This window comes from Papio anubis, chromosome 14 (assembly GCF_008728515.1).
Source record: "Papio anubis isolate 15944 chromosome 14, Panubis1.0, whole genome shotgun sequence".
Classification (NCBI taxonomy): domain Eukaryota; kingdom Metazoa; phylum Chordata; class Mammalia; order Primates; family Cercopithecidae; genus Papio; species Papio anubis.
This window is the reverse complement of record NC_044989.1, coordinates 15,304,915-15,319,368: the sequence shown is the minus strand read 5'-3', so window position 1 is coordinate 15,319,368 and position 14,454 is coordinate 15,304,915. Positions and strand designations below refer to the sequence as shown.

Sequence of the window (14,454 nt, the reverse complement as noted above, 5' to 3'; positions counted from 1 at the left end):
TGCATGAGCCCACGAATTTGTTCAGCACGGGCAACATGGTGAGACCTTGTCTCTACCAAAACAACCCACAAAAATTAGCTTGGCGTGATGGTGTGTGTCTGTAGTCCCAGCTACTCAGGAGAATCAGTTGAGCTCAGGAGGTCGAGGCTGCAGTGAACCATGACGGTGCCACTGCACTCCAGTCTGGGTGACAGAGCGAGACCTCATCTCGAAAAAAAAAAAAAGCTGGAACTTTGAGGGAGGAAGGGTAGACAGGAGTTTTATGCTAAATGGGTTGGCTGAACATACATATTTAAAAGGTTATAGGAGTTAGGAATATTAATGAAAGGGGGGTCACACATGAGTGTGATAAGCAAACATATATGTTACATACATCCCATGTTTGACTTTGCTGTGGAGATGTATCATTAAAATGCAGTAATATTAGACTCCATATGTCAAAAGGAAATGTAGGACATGAAGGTGCTTTGTGCACAGTCTGTGTAAACTGGCCAGAACCATTCCATGGTGGACAGTCATTCCTTCAATGGAAGGGGTGCTTTGGTCAGCTGTCATGTCAAAATCTTGAAAAGGGAGGGGGTTCTGGCTGAGACACCAAGCAACTGGTTGAAGTTGATGTCAGTGGAGAAGTTTTCTGTTCTTTGCTTTCCAGGGCTGGTTTCTGTTTAACTCTTAAGTCTAGTAGTGGTTAGTGAGGAAGAGGGTGTACTGAGGCATGACCAACCTCCTACCTTGTCTTGACCAGGAAACATTATTTATTTATTTATCTTTTTTGAGATGGAGTCTCACTCTGTCACCCAGGCGGGAGTGTAGTGTCATGCTCTCAGCTCACTGCAACCTCCACCTCCTGGGTTCAAGCAATTCTCCCTGCCTCAGCCTCCCTAGTAGCTGGAATTACAGGCACCTGCCACCATGCCCAGCTAATTCTTGTATATTTAGTAGAGAAGGGGTTTCACCATGTTGGCCAGGCTGGTTTCAAACTCCTGACCTCAGGTGATCCACCTGCCTTGGCCTCCCAAAGTGCTGGGGTTACAGGCGTGAACGACCACGCCTGGCCAGGAAAGTTTTTAAAGTTTTTCTGGGGTCTCCTTAGCCAAGGGAGATAGATTTGTTCAGTCCACTGGGGAAGTGGGGGCTTGGGAATTTATTTTTATTCCATGATTCTTATCTACAGTAAAGTTTGAGGAACACTAGTTTAACTAATAAATCATAAATGTGCTGCTGAAAAGTTTCCTCCAAAAAAGTGATCTGGGCAAAGCACATTTGCTATATGTTCAAGCATGTTAATAGCGAGGCATAAACAATGGTACTAACGTCCAAAGGGAAACACATTTTTAGGAGGAGGATGACATGTTTTCAGTGCAGCTTCCCGGACTGCCCTCTGTGAGGGCTTTAAGGAGGCTGGGGCTGCTGCTGGGGGGATGTGGGGAGTACCCCGTGCTACCCCTTCCTCCAAGGCCTCTCCATCTGGCCTACCTCTCACATACAGTGGCCTGGCCTTCCTTCCTTCACAGTAGCTCAGGAATCCAAAATGGAGGAAACTGAAGCTGACAGGCCTTCTTAAAGCCTGGGCTAAAAAGCAGAAGCTTTTGCTCACAGGCCCAGTTCGGATTCAAGGGGAGGAGACATAAGCTCCACGTGTTTATCCACCAAAAGTGACTATCTCCCTGTGGTGGTTGATACTGAGTGTCAACTTGATTGGATTGAAGGATGCAAAGTATTGGTCCTAGGTGTGTCTCTGAGAGTGTTGCCAAAGGAGATTAACATTTGAGTCAGTGGGCTGGGGAAGGCAGACCCACCCTTAATCTGGTGTGCACCATCTAACCGGCTGCCAGTGAATATAAAGCAGGCAGAAAAATGTGAAAAGACTGGCCTAGCCTCCTAGCTTACATCTTTCTCCTGTGCTGGATGCTTCCTGTTCTCGAACATCAGACTCCAAGTTCCTCAGTTTTGAGACTCGGACTGGCTTCCTTTCTCCTCAAGCTTGCAGACAGCCTATTGTGGGACCTTGTGATCATGTGAGTTAATACTTAATAAACTCCTTTATCTATCTATACTATTCTGTCCCTCTAGAGAACCCTGACTAATACATCCCCGCCCGCATAGAAAGATTGGAATACTTGTCCTCAGCCTAGACTCCCTTTCTTTTTACTGACTGCAAATTGATGAAATTCTATACCTGCTCCCTCCACACCCCACTCCACCCCCAATTTTTACATGTGACATCTGATATCAAACCGGGTTCATTTGGCCCATGGAAAGCAAGCCAATCATTGTGACTGTGGGTTTTGCAAAAGAGAAAAGATTTTATTTTGTGAGATTGCTCACAAGGCTGCTGAGCAAGGAGAAGGAGAACAAATCGTAAATCCACCTCCCTGAAAACAGGGCTTGGGGTAATTATGGGGATAGAAAGCAGGATGGTGTGAAGTATGGGTAAAGGTGATTGGCAGGTGGGAAAGGGAGGTAATCAAGGTTTCTGCGCAAGCATAATTGAGCTACATCGCTCTTCATAGGATGCATGTTCAGAAAATGGTTGAATTAGCATGAAAGAAGGGTGTAGGTTTTGGCCCTTTGATATCAAAAGGTCACGCTTTACGCACCCATGCAGGCTCAGTTGAAGGGTTGATGGTCTCAACTTGCTTGAACTCAACAAGAACTGCCTGCTAGCTGCAAAACAACATTAAGCACTCATTACTACGGTGACCCACTGTCAGAGTCATTATCTATAAGGAGGCTAGTGGAAGTTTAGTTTTGTATTGTTTGACTACTATGACTTGCTAGTGGGAATTTTAAGATTAACTAGATGTAAGCAATTAAAAGCAAGCAAGGCAGGTTAAATTAGGCAGGCTTAATCAGGTTAGCCCTCAGTTTCCCATCTTGCTTAATACATGCTAAAGTAGACAGAATATGAGCTATGTCTTAACCCCTTGTTTGGAATGCATTTTCAGCAGCACATTTATATTTAATGGTTTATATCAGTGATTCTCAAATGCGAGAAGCTTAGAATTACTCCAGGGAGGCTGGGCATGGTGGTTCACACCAGGTGGATCACTTGAGGCCAGGAGTTCGAGACCAGCCTGGCCAACATGGCAAAACCCCGTTTCTGCTAAAAAATATGAAAAAAATTAGCCGGGTCTGGTGGTGTATGCCTGTAGTTCCAGCTACTCAGAAGGCTGAGGAGGGAGGACTGCTTTGACCTGGGAGGTGGAGGTTGCAGTAAGCCAAGATTGTGCCACTGCACTCCAGCCTGTGCAACAAGTGAGACTCTCTCTAAAAATAAAATAAAATAAAATAAAAAAGAATTACTCCGGGAAGTTCTTTCCCCAGTGCATATTTCAAGGTTCTAGCACTCAGGAATTTTGGTCTCCCCAATGTGAGGTGGAGCCCAGGAGTGGGCATTTAAACAAATTCCCTAGGTGGGCAATTCTAATGCAGGTGGGTCTACTTGGATGATGCACATAGAAAGCTTATTTTAGAATATTATTGTTTTAAGGTTCACCAACATGATCATTTTGATTTCATGGCTTTATTCTCAGATGTCATTTTATTTCCTACTTCTTGAACTGTTAAAGAGATGAATGTTAAAGTGGTAAGGACAGATTTTAATCAGTAATATACTATTGCAATAGGGAAGAGTGTCCAGCATAAACTCAACTCAACTTGGGAGGTGGCTGGGGGAGGCTGCTGGAGCTTGAGCAGAGTCAGAGAAGTGAAAAATTAGAAAGGTTGGTCAGTGTAAATGCCCATTAAGTCAACTGCATATGTTAGCTGGCAATTAATCAAACTTAGAGTTGTATTCTCCCAGAGACTAGAGACAGAGGTCCTGTCATTCCTGATGATTACATTTCAAAGGAATGGCTTTCACTCCTGAGTTGTTGGAGAAAGATGTACATCTCAAAGGGACAGAGGAAGGATTCAAAATTGTAAATCGTGCATTGAGTAAAATTTAGTAAATGCTCTAAGAAAGGGTGGTCAGGGGCCTGTGGTCAGGTGTTGGCTTGAACAAACAGTAAATTCTTTTAGTAGCCTTGCACTTTCTCAGTCAGGCCCTTTAAGGATAGCTAGAGTCACCTGAGGTGGCTGTGGCTCTGAGCTGTTGGTAACTGTTAGTGTTTGCTTAAGTCTTTAAATGGGGAGGGGAAGAGAGTGGATGAAATTGTTTATACTGAGAGTTTGTGGTTTTCATAGGCCAAGGTTGAGGCCTGGCAGATAAGAGGGCTCAGAGGAGCCTGGCTAGATTTTGGTTGAGAATCATGCTTTAGTTTATATTCCCCAAACCATTCCTAATGGTTTCCCATTGGGAAACCAAGATACGAATAGATTAAATAACTCCTGTAAGGCTATAGAACCAGTCAGTAACAGAACTATTATTCAAAACAAGTTCTCTCTAACATTAGAGTCTATCCCAGAGGTAAGAGAAGGAGGTGGAAGACCGTAGAAGTCAAGATCTGTGAAAAGTGGAAGAAATGACATTCTATTAATGTGCCCTGACTGCAAAACTTGTTTTATCTGTTAGGTTCAGTGTAAATTCTAGAGCAATTTTTAGCATAGGGATACATTTGACTTTAACATGCTATTTTCTTACTTGGTAACTTCAGTTTGGTAAAGATTTTTGCCTACAATCTTTCTTTTAAATGCTTTCAATCTTTATTTTAGTTAATCCTTTCAGGACTTAATTGGGTTGCAAAGTTTCTTTTAAAAATCATTTATCTCATATCTGTATCAGACTATAACAATTTAAACTTAAAAACTTTAAAAGTTTAACATTAGGTATACATTTTTTATCTAAAGAGAAACCTAAAATGATAAGGACTTCAATAGGAAACAGTTTGCATGAAATTGCATGGAAGAGCTAAAGCCATTAACATTGAGAGACATTTAATAATTCTTCCTCAAATGGTTTTTAATCCTTGGTGTTTAATTTAGTTTTTCCACATAGCTGAAGGTGTCTGACCCTGATGCTTTAATAACTTCTACATTTTGAGTTGGTACTTTGCCCTATCAAAATACATATTAATTACTTGTTAGCTTCATTGAAGTTTTGCTCTTTTGGTTAATATTTCCATTGTAGTTTTTAATTAGAGGAAACTAAAAGATAAACTGAAGAACTTAACCAAAATCCACTACAATGGTAGAAAAAAAAATTATGGCTCATGAATGGTCCGTTTATTGAGAGAAATATTTTCTGAGCCTATATTACTTTGCTGGAAAAAATACGTCATTACAATCTCCCTTTTAAGCAAAAAAAGGTTAATCTATAATAGCATCAACATAACCATGTATAATTCATGTAGTCAATACATATTTTCTCAGGGCCTGCTTTCAGGCTGGGTTTACAGAGATTAAAAAGCCATTGGCCCTGTCCACAAAGAATTACAGTGTTTTGGTTTTGTAGTTGCCTTTTGAATTTTTGTATTATTGGTGTTATTTGAGACTCCCTAGCCTTGCCATCTGTGGTCACGAATGGTAATTATCGTAATAGCAAATTTCATAATTTCACTAGTCTTGCTCCTAGTTGATGACAGAACACCCTCAGTCATTTGTGAAATCCTCTACCAAATATTTCTGGGGAGTCCCAGAGATATCTGGTACATGTTGGCAAAAAGGTCCATTACTCTGCCGATCACTTCCCTGGGGAGCCGTTGCTGATCTGCTGTCCAGGGTCTGTGCTGTCTGTGAGCTGCATGGCTGTTTGTATCAAAGCAGTGGGGAATGCCTTCCCCCTTTTTGTTTCCCTCTGCTAAGTTCAGAGGGTTTCATTTAGTCAGTTTGTCAGAGAAGACATCCTAAAAGACTCCCACAAACAAGAGTGCTAGCTAGTATAGAAATAAAAACACAATTTTTAAAATGAATGAATGAGTTTGTAAGAAAGTAGAAGATATCTGAGTCCTAGCAACAGGTATGGGAATCCATGGAAGAAGGGAGAACTGACGCTTTAGGGATCTTTATGGATCTGGATGTCCAGAGCTTTGATTGCAGGGCAAAAATAGTGGAAGTGGGATGGGGAGGCTTGGGCTCGTGTAATGGGAGTGAGAGCTCTGGTCACTCTAAATAAAGTTAGCACCCATGAAGAGCTACAATTTTTTTCAATCCCATACAAATGAGGCAGAGAGCAAATAAATTTGTCTTTTCAGCCTGGAATCTGAGTGGATATAAAAGTCTCCTTTAAGAATTTGTTGCCACAGCCTGACACTCTTGTAAGTTTGAAGCCTGAATTTACACTATTTGTATCATGTGAAACAAACAAACTTTAATGTAAATTGGACCCAAGTCTTCCGGGTGCTTTGCAGAAATGAAGGCAAGTCTTTTCAGGGTGAAGGCACCCTCCATCTGAGGCCTCAAAGAATCCTCAGAACTCAAATTCCAGAGCATCTGAGCAAACAATAAGACACACACAGACACACACACACACACACACACACGCACATATACACACACCCCATAAAGAAAGAAGCCACCATGAGCAAGAGTCAGCAGAAAAAAAATAGATACTCGAAGGCTTCAGGTATTAGAAATATCAGGTAGAGAATATTAATTATGTTTGATGTGTTCCTAAAAGTAGGACTTAACAGAGAGAAAAAGAAAGTAACAAAATGACCGGCAGCCTTGAGTTTTAAAGAAATAACTTCTAGAAATAAAAAATATAATAATTGATGTTAAAAAACTTGATGGAAAGATTAAGCAGAGAAAGCTTAAAAGTGAGTGTGTGCATTGGAACTGAGATCAGAAGAAATTACACTGATACAAAACAGAAAGACAATGAGGTATAAAGTGTGAGGGAGGCTGAGATGTACAGAGGATACAATATCCCATTATCTGTCTAAAGTGAATGGTGTACAGGTGACATGTGAATAGGTAAAAACTGAGAATTTTCTCTTTTCTTTTCTTTTCTTTCTTTCTTTTTTTTTTTTTTTTTAGAGCTGTGGTCTTTGTCAACCAGGCTGGAGTGTAGTGACATGATCATAGCTCATAGCAGCCTCAACCTCCTGGGCTCAAGCGATCCTCTCATGTCAGCCTCCCAAGTAGCTGGGACTACAGGTGTGAGCCACCACATCTGGCAAATTTCTGGCTAATTAAAACAATTTTTTAAGAGACAGAGTCTAGCTATGTTGCCCAGGTTAGGACAGAACTTTCCATAAGTGATTCAAACAAATGAAGGGAGTGGGGGAAAGTTATACTCTAAACTTCTGAAATTACTCTTTATAAGAAAAGGGGAGGTTGGAAGAGAGAAGTGTGTGTATGGGAGGGGTATACATGGATGGATATGTGAGTGTTGTATTAGCTTAATGATTATTGCATCACCTTATTCCAATGGGAGAAATTTCTCTTTATCGTGGTTTATATTTGTTTATTTATTCTGTCCTTCCCTGTCTCAAATTGACAGTTTTCTTAATGTCCTTTATTCTATTTTATGTTTTGGAAGATATATGTTGTAATTCTTTCTATCCCTTGTTTGTGCTTTTTAAAATTGTAAATTTACCTTTTTCCCCCAATATGTTATTATGAAAGTTTTCACATATAGCATAGTTGAAAGAATTTTACCATGAACACCCATGTACCCACCAATGAGATATCATTAGTATTTTACTATACTTGCTTTATCACATCTTTCCATTTGTTTATTTATCTTCCACCTATCCATTAATCCATCTATTTTCTGATGCACTTCTGACGCACTTCAAAGTATATTACAGATAGTTTACCTTTGCTTTTAAACCAAATAAAACTAAAAAGCTATTTTTACTTTTAAGTCAATAATTGATCAATTTACCAATGTATTTTTTTCTTTTTATGAGATGGAGTTTCGCTCTTGTCACCAAGGTTGGAGTGCAGTGGTGCAATCTCGGCTCAATGCAACCTCCACCTCCTGGGTTCAAGCAATTCTCCTGTCTTAGCTTCCCAAGTAGCTGGGATTACATGCACCCGCCAACACACCTGGCTAATTTTTGTATTTTTAGTAGGGATGGGGTTTCGCCATGTTGGGCAGGCTGGTCTTGAACTCCTGACTCAGGTGATCTGCCCGCCTTGGCCTCCCAAAGTGCTGGGATTACAGCTGGGATTACATGAGCCACCATGCCCAGCCTACCAATGTATTTTTACCAATGTATTAGCCCACTTCTTGCACTTACTTGCTGCTGATTTTTGCATTTGTTACTGTATGCGCTCTGGTAGGGCATATTTCCCAGTTTGATATTCTGTATAATTTGTAAGTGAGAAAAATGGGGGGAGAAAATGGTCTGTTTGAATTGCATTGCTAATGAGTGTAAATGAGATTTCAGTAAGGGGCTGGAGATTCTTTCTTTGCTAAAACCATGCATGAGCTTTATATCTATTTTGGCTGCCAAGATATATTATAAAAGTCCTAGAATATTTGTGAAAGGATTGACTGGGATTCTGCAGGCTTTCTAGAGGAAATAAAATTTCTTGAATTGCTCTCAGTGTTATTTTATATTATGATTAAAATTTATATTCTTCATAAAGAGCTAGTGCACCATCCAATCACATACAGATGTATGACACCTCTAACAGGTAGTGTTTAAATGCCCAAATTCAATTCTACTATGCAATTTCAACTTTAAAATAGAAACAACTTCATATGATGATCTAATCTCTTTTGTCTCTAATATTGAAAAACATAAAAGGGTTAAATGCTGAATCATTAATGGCTTTTAGCTTAATGGACTTTTTAACTGATAGGAGCTAAAAGGCTGAGCTCCTACTAAATGAATCTGTGAGCTAATGACAACTATACATTGACGAGTTAAGAGAAGAGAAATGATTCCTTTTTTTTTTTTTTTTCTTTGAGACAGAGTCTTGCTCTGTCAGCCAGGCTGGAGTGCAGTGGCATGATCTCGGCTCACTGCAACCTCTGTCTCCCAGGCTCAAGCAATTCTCCTGCCTCAGCCTCCCGAATAGCTGGGATTGCAGACATGTGCCACCACGTCTGGCTAATTTTGTATTTTTTTTTTAGTAGAGATGGGGTTTCACCATGTTGGCCAGGCTGGTCTCGAACTCCTGACCTCAGGTAATCTGCCTGCCTCGGTCTGCTACAGTGCTGGGATTACAAGCGTGAGCCACCATGCCTGGCCAAAAAATGATTCCTTCATGTGAGATGATGTTAAGTAATTTTTGTCTAATTCTAAGATAGAATGTCTGTGGTCATCAGCAAAGTGAATGAGGATTATATTCAGTTCAGTTGAAGCACACTTGATATGCTATGAGGCTAGGAAGAAATAGGAAAATTTTTCTAAATTTTTTTCCTTTTCATCAAAGGCTTATATCATCATCAGATCACTACTCTTTAAATCATAGTACCTTCTCTGTTAGACAAAAACTATTTCATTTGTGGCTTTACCATTACCAGCATGTGACCTTGGTTGGGTCACAATGATTTAGAGCCTCAGTTTACTAAAGTACATCTATATCTACTTGTAGATACAGATATTAACACTTTCCTTACAGCATTGTAGAGAAGAGTAGAGGTAAGGTATAATAAAGTACCTGGTACAGTGCTTGAAGCAGGGTAGGTACACAAAACATAGTGATGATGATAATGATGACGATGCGTATTTTGAAACTGTCTCAGATTTTATTGATCTTATTTCCTTAAGCAGTTTACAGTTACCATTTACGTTGGTTATTTGGAAAACATAATTTTTCTTTTCAGAATGATTTATTCATAAAAAAGAAGAGAGAGAGAAAAGAGGCTGGGTGCAGTGGCTCACACCTGCAATATCAGCACTTTGGGAGGCTGAGAGGTGTGAGGCTCACTTGAGGCCAGGAGTTCAAGACCAGTCTGGGCAACATAGCAAGACTCTTTCTCTCCAAACATTTAAAAGAAAAAAAAAGACTTATTCATGATTTCAAATATTTTGAACCAGAGATGGACTTTCTCAACTAAATTAAGGAGTTGATTAGATGATCACTCTTACATATAATGTATTTAATTTTGACAGGTTGACAGGTTGATAATACCCCAGTTCCACATGTTAGTACTCCTGGTCATCCATAACTGTTTATTTTCACTTTCAACCATCTAAGTGCTCCATCTGTGTTTTTTAATAATCCTTTTCCATGCAGTTATCGGTGACATGTGGTAGTTTAAAGAAAAAGCACAGGATCAAGACCTGAGGATCTTGTTTGAATTTTAGCTCTGTTATGATCTTGGATTTCTCTAAGCTTTGATATTCTTATTTGTGAAATAGAGATCGACTCTGTTTTCTGAGTCTGTCAGTCTCAGCAGCGGCTGTGAGGACGGAAGAGCTCAGTAAGCCATGAACACTATCAATTATTAACTAAGAACACCGACCTGTCAATTCAGAAGCAACATTGCAGAGATCCATACATGACATACAGATTCTAAATTCGTTAAATCTTTAGCTGGGTGTGGTGACACATGCATGTAGTCCCAGCTATTTGGGAGGCTGAGGCAGGAGGATCACTTGCATCCAGGAAGTCAAGGCTAGAGTGAGCTGTGTTTGCACCACTGCACTCCAGCCTGGGTGACAGAGCATGAGCCTGCCTTAAATAAATACATAAATAAATGAGGTAAATCTTCAAAATCCACTAGTAGAAACACCAAGAGAGGAGTGGTTTTGATGCCTAGAAACTCAAACTAGTTGAAGCATAAAAGAGAATGAATTAGATCACTTACTTGGGAAGATGGAATCATACAGGTATCTCTTGTTTCAGGCGTGCTTGTATCAGATGAAGTCTCTACCTCTTTCTCTTCTCTGTTTTTTTCAATGTATTGGTTTCATTCTCTCACTGTGCAGACAGGCTTTCTCTCTGTAGTGAATAAGATGGATGCTAATAACCCCAATATTCTTTAAATCTGTGACCCAAAAAGGCAAGGAGCCTTTTCCTCCATTTCCATCTTTTTTTAAAAAAAAAAATCCCAAAGTAACAAGAATGGAGTTCTTTGGGTCAACTGGGCAGAGTTCGGAGATTGGCGGTCCCACTAGGAATTATCTGACTTGAGTGAACAAAGAGCAGTTAGAGCAGTCTCCAAAGGAAGCAAAGGGCCTGTGCAGACAAAAATGACCAGTGTCACTACAAGCATGAGGGAGGAAAGGAGAAGAGAATAATGACAAACAGAAGAGTCTTGCTATCCTTATGAAATGCTCACCACCTCTTCATTCAATTACCCACTCTCCTGTTTAGGATTAGTGTGGCAATCTCTCAATTTGCCCACAACAGTCCTGTTTCATGCCTTGTCCTAGCATAACTATTAAAATCATGGCTTTTTATTTTCAAAAGTATCCCAGTTTGGACAATTTGCTATCCAGTCACTGTAAATAAGACCAAGTAGCAATTTGTCTTCAGCCACTCAATCTGTTTTAAGTCATCCTATTCCTTTGATTCAGTTGAACTTGATCAGTTCTTTGCCTTTTCTTTTCCAACCTGTATCTGATATTAAACATTTGGAGTTCTCGTGACATACACATTCTTGCCACCTTCTTCCCTTTTATTGGTCACCTCACATTTCTCCCCTTCCAGGAACTCTTCTGGATTTTAACTAGTGGTGCTGAAGGTTTAACAACCCACTCATCCGCTCAGAGCATCTCTGCTAGTAGAATTTTTCTTTCAGGGATTGCTGCAAGTTAAATGTATACTCCCTCTCCAAATAGCATAGATTCATCCTGTGAAACTTCGGTTGTTGTTTCTTCAGAGTAGAAGCTCTCTGCCAGGCATGACTTTATGTTTTCTGTCCTATTGCACATGCTATGGTAAGTGGGGTATGGATGAGGATGGATAAAACAATTAACATAGTGTGAAGCTGGGCATGGTGGTGTGTGCCCACCATGCACTTTGGGAGGCCGAGGCAGATCACTTGAGCCCAGGAGTCTGAAACCCCCCATCTCTACAAAAAATAATAAAGTTAGCCCAGCATGGTGGCAAGCATCTGTGGTCCCAGCAACTCAGGAGGCTGAGGTGGGAGGATTGCTTGAGCCCAGGAAGTGGAGGTTTCAGTGAGCTCTCTTTGTGCCATTGCATTCCAGTCTCGGTGAAAGAGTGAGACCCTGTTTCAAAAACAAAACCAAACAAACAACAATAGTGTGATGATGGTAAAAGATATAAAATCTTTATAGTGTATTTGCAGTGGTCCCCTTTGCACACCAGCTAAGAAGGAAGCATCCTTTGCCAGTTTGACCAGCTACCTTCTGGCCGTGATTGTACAGATTGAGTGAAAGTGGTGAAGAGAGTGATGAAACAGAAAGCAACCCCAATATCTACCTGAGAAAGGATGAGATAGGGAAGAGGAGTAAAGAGCCAAGGAAACTTGGTGTGGAGAAATAGGTAGGGGTTGTACTGACGTACTGGAGGACTCCCGCAACCAGCCCTCACATCACATGCATGGTGTTCCTACCTCTTCATGTTCTACCGCATGCAATGTGGGCAGGGCTCCCTGGAGGTGTATAATTTGTCAGCCTTGAGGGGTAGGGAGAAGACATGTCTGGTGTTCACAATGAGGGGTTTGATTGAAAGGCACAGCTGCTGTGCAGAGAAATACTATGGGGAGACAATGTGTAAAAGAGGTTTTCTGGGAAGTCTGTCATTTATTCAACAAATAATATATATTTTGTCCTCTGCTCTATGCCAGGCACTGTTATAAATTCTGGGGATATAGCAGGGATGGACATAGCATTTGTATGTATATACATAGAGCACCTGGCATGGCTTACCTTTTAGTGAATGGAGACAGATAATAAGCAAATACATTGTATAGCAGTTTAAATGATGAGAAGTGTAATGGAAAAAATAATTGAGCAGCTCTGGAAAGCTGGAGTTGGAGAAAGGTCATTGCAAAATTTAAAAATGAGCAGTCAAGGTAGGCTTCAGAGAGAAGATGACATTTTTGCAAAAACTTGAAGGAGATAAGGCAGGAACTGGGTAAACATCTGGTAGAAAGCCTTCCAAGTGGAGAGGACAGGCTTTGCAGAACTCCTAAAGTTGATATGTGTCTGGTGTGTTCAGAATTAGAGCCAGTGTGGTTGAAGGTAGTAGGGGGAGCAGGAAATGAGCTCTGAGATTTAGGGGAGCAGGCAGATGATGTAGGGCTTTGAGGTCATTAAACTTTGAGAGAAATGGGAGCTGGTTAGAGGCTTCCCAGCAGAGGCTTTTAATTGCATCACGGCCTAATGCATCTTGATGGATATTATGAAATATAATTATCTCAAGGGATATTCAATATTTGTTTCTTTTGATGTGAAACAGTGTAATACTTTGTACAGTATATATTCATTCATGTTACAATAGGCTCTGCTTATAACTGTCCACAAAGAGGTATTTGTGGAATGAATGAATGAATGAACAAATGGGGTTGACCTTTTCGCTCCCTCCATGCAGGTTCTCAACCTATTATTTAAACTTTATTGCCCCTACACCCTTTCTCAACTTGGGTTCTATTCACCTGTCTTGTTGAGTACTAATTAGGAAAAGAAAAAAAAAAAAAAAAAGGCAGGCTAGTGGGAGCAGGAAAAAACAAAGAGATAAGGCAAGTAAGCATAAGCTATACATCTGCCTTTCTTCATGGTCCAAAACATATAAACAAAAGGAAGAAACAAATAAGCCATAGGTCTACTTTTCTTTATGGCCCAAGACATATGGCTCTTCTAACCAGATAACGTACTTAACTCACAAACTTCCTGCTTACCTTCAAACGCCTCTATTTATCAAACACTTCGGTTGACAAAAAAAAAAAAAAAAAAAGGAAAAAAAAGCAAGTTAACTCCCTGCTAACTTGGTGTTATCAATCACTCCAAGTTCCAGTCTATAAAATTCTCAACAAGCCTTTGTTTCCTAGCAATGAGCTCCTCCTCTGCTGATTCTGCCCGCTGTTCCCTGGCAACGAACTTTCATACTTTCTTTAATCTGTCTTTTTTTATCTACTACTGTCTTGGTAAATTCTTTTACTCCCACACCCAGAAAGTCGTCGCTCACTCGCGACACGTTGAAAGAGTTCTTTCAACCCTGTACTTTTGCCTCTGTCTCTGCTCATCCCATTTTCCCCTACTTGAAATGCTTCTCCAGTGGATTAACATTCTGCCAGTTGTTAAAGACCTAGGGACAAGCTCCACGTCCTCCAGGAAATCCCTGCAGACTCTGGCCTTCATTGCCTTTTCTGAGCGCCTGTAGCATCCTTCCTCTGTTACCTTTCATTGGCTTGATCCCCTGCATTGGATAACTTTGGTGGCTTATTTTAAAACCACTGTTTGAACTCTCTCTACGTGCTTGGCAAAGAATACACAAATGAACATTAGCATTTCAGTGGGGTACCTTTACCGTTTCTGTTTTATAGAAACTGACTTGATAAGACAGGCTCAGTGACTAGGCTGATCTCACGTAGATTAATTAACAAGGAACGCACCAGGACCGGGACACAAGTCGTTCCCAAGACAAGCAATAGTCCCTGTCCTTCCTACTCATAAAAGGGTTAACCTAGCATTTCCT

At 40.5% G+C, this 14,454-nt stretch overlaps 1 protein-coding gene and 1 long non-coding RNA gene across 3 annotated transcripts in view; one reads left to right on the top strand and one right to left on the bottom strand.

Moving 5' to 3' along the window:
• The window catches only part of NBAS (NBAS subunit of NRZ tethering complex), a 405,988-nt gene that overhangs the window by 15,679 nt on the left and 375,855 nt on the right, over positions 1 to 14,454 (top strand). The gene's annotated exons all lie outside the window — the stretch shown is intronic.
• Positions 2,582 to 14,447, bottom strand: LOC103876743. 2 transcript variants are annotated; one of them, XR_001893889.2, is made up of 4 exons: positions 14,372 to 14,447; positions 13,658 to 13,683; positions 10,655 to 10,788; positions 2,582 to 2,667 (listed from the first exon to the last, which is right to left on the bottom strand). It is a non-coding gene; the product is annotated as an uncharacterized LOC103876743 (long non-coding RNA). The 2 variants fall into 2 exon arrangements; XR_001893885.3 differs by lacking the exon at positions 14,372 to 14,447 and having other exon boundaries at positions 13,658 to 14,251.